Source organism: Apis dorsata, unplaced genomic scaffold, assembly GCF_000469605.1.
Source record: "Apis dorsata unplaced genomic scaffold, Apis dorsata 1.3 scaffold_133, whole genome shotgun sequence".
In the NCBI taxonomy this organism is placed as follows: Eukaryota; Metazoa; Arthropoda; class Insecta; order Hymenoptera; family Apidae; genus Apis; species Apis dorsata.
Window position 1 is genome coordinate 572,723 of NW_006263426.1, and position 2,625 is coordinate 575,347.

General features: G+C 36.7%; 1 protein-coding gene across 13 annotated transcripts in view; it reads right to left on the reverse strand.

The window, feature by feature from the left end:
• LOC102676276 (leucine-rich repeat-containing protein 24) overlaps positions 1-2,625 on the reverse strand; it is a 419,962-nt gene that overhangs the window by 2,599 nt on the left and 414,738 nt on the right. The gene's annotated exons all lie outside the window — the stretch shown is intronic.

Consider the following 2,625-nt stretch of genomic DNA (forward strand, 5'->3'; position numbering starts at 1 on the left):
TATATACCTACTTAGTATCGTTCTTTTACCGTACATATTTCACTCAGATATTATCTATGCACAAGTATTCTCAAGTTGGTTGTAACGCAAAGCTGGAAAAATAATTATCGGATCCTTAGACGAAGGATTCGTTATTTTCGATCGAATCCCAATACGAAAGATAACCGTTTGTATCGTATCTATAATTAAGTTCACAGTTCCAGTTATATATATTGCAATTCTATCTTTGCCATCCCTTAACGGCTTGCTTATATCGCGTGAAATCTTGGATGGCGTGTAAACTCACTAAGTAATCATAGAAATTTTATCGGAGCTCGTATTTTTCACTTACTCGAATCCTGTTCAATAGGAGAGGAGAAAGTAGGGCAAGGATGTGAAAAGAAAAAGATTGCGCAACCTTCCGTCAGCGGATACAAAGGGGTATCGGTGTGCACGGAGGTAGTTGAGATGCGGAAGGTGGCTGTTTAGATATGAGATCCTCGACAATTTCAATTACTGTCTTTGAAAGTGCACGGAGAAAGAGACGGAGCGACACGGAAAATCGCATACGTGTGAGTAAGTAAACATGTAGTTTGCGACAGGAATATGCATGAATCGTCTCTATCGTTCTCGATAAAACGGCAGTCTGCTAATTCAGAGGGGAACACCGCGTAATGATTATTACTCTCCCTTTGTTGGAGCCGAGGCAAATGTTTCGAACCGCGCACTTTCCTTTTCCTTTATCGTTTTAATCACCACTGTACGCGTACACAATCATGAACTCCTCTCCCATTGTTTCCCCTCATTGTATTTTCATTATTCAGAGACCGACCAATCGACTCATCGCTCATTTACTTTCTCGCCTTACGTTTCGTTCCTTTCTTTGTATTTTCTTACGGTATCTATTCACGGTATTTAGGCGCCAGAGATTGAGCTATAATGTAAACGCAATATATTCTGCTTTTCTCGTTGATCGCCATTATTATCGTCATCGTCGCTCTCTGCGAGAAGATTATGTACAACGACGTCGCCACGATACGTATGACTAAAGCTAAACAGACAAAAATAGTGCTTCGATTCTGTTCGACGCGTCGACGTTTATAATAGAATTTATCCATTCCGTTTGATCGATCGATGTATTTACAAGTCTATCAAAATAATCGTTTCTCGAATACGTCCGTGAAACACGGCGATTAGATTACGTCGTGTCTTAATTAACGACCACCAGACAGAGGCATTCCGCATGCATCGCGTTTTCTTTCCGGAAAAACAAGATTTTTCGCGAAGAGAGGAGAGGGAGAAAGAAACACTATCGATAGACGCAACGACGAATGCCTTTCTCTTTCTATTTCTTTCACGCACACACTCTCGCTCCGCTCCTTTCTCACTTCCTTTCTCTCTGTATCGTCACATGCTACACGCTCTCATTAATCTTGCAATAGTCTTGGTCGATACTCGCTAACCTAGGATCGATGGCGCCTCATTTATCTGGCACAAGGGGGAGGGATTACCGGAACCTCGCCAGCATTAATACGATCTACACGATTGTCTTAAAGTTAAATACATCTCTCCATATACGTACAATTCGATTAATTCTATTCCGCCCCTTAATTAGCGACGATAGCTACGATACCGGGAGCGAACGAATGTTTTCGAAGGAAATCGGAAGATTAATGATCCGAGCGTTAACAATATCTAAATTGGATTTCGTTTTGGCGTTATCCCCGTTATTGGGGGGTGAAATTCCTTTGTTCGTGTACACCCGTTGATTGATCTCCGCTTGTCAATATCAGCGCAGGATGATTCTGCTACGAATACGTTGCATCGCGAACACAGAAGGTGTTGTATACAGAAATGAACAGAGGATGTAGTATCTCAACATTTGTCAATTTTTCGCGATGATTAAAGAAAATATAACAATGAATATAATGTTGGACATAATATCTTTTTGGAATTTTTTTTTTAATTTTTGTTCTATTGGAAATTGTAATGTATTATCACGAAATGTGTATATTTAAAGTGTTAAAATATTTAATTTTATCTTTAGACATTAGTTTGATTTTTGGAATTTGAGAAAGATTGGGAGTTCTTTTTCTTTTTTCTTTTTCAAGAAAATTTAAAGATAAAAAAATGCTTTGGATGAAAAAGTTAGATTGAACGTTACGCATAAATTGACACTTTACTTTTTGAATAAAACTTTCGATTTTTTGGTCAATAGATAGTCGAGATAAAAACGAGTATGTAATTAAGCTACTATTGGCTTAGTTAAAATTGACTTCTCATCATAAATTTCCGTATATTTCGTACATTTCTAGTTTACTGTTCGCTAACGTAATAAGTGAAAGAATACTTCCTGGAAGAAATATAACAATTCTTTCTTTTTTATTATTCTTACTTTGCATAGAAAAGTGCTACGCGACTTTTTCTGTTATATTCTTTTTTTACGATTCATAATAAAACAGCCAATAGAAAAATTCTGAAGTTTAGCTACATAACTTCCACTGTAATTCTTTCGTAGCAAAAATTTAACAATTTAAAAAATATTCTCTTTATCCTTTATTCTTACTCGAATTAACTTCAAGCCTCGTCGTAAACTCAAAATTTTCAAAATATCTTCCAATTCAAAAAAAAAAAAAAAAAAAAGAA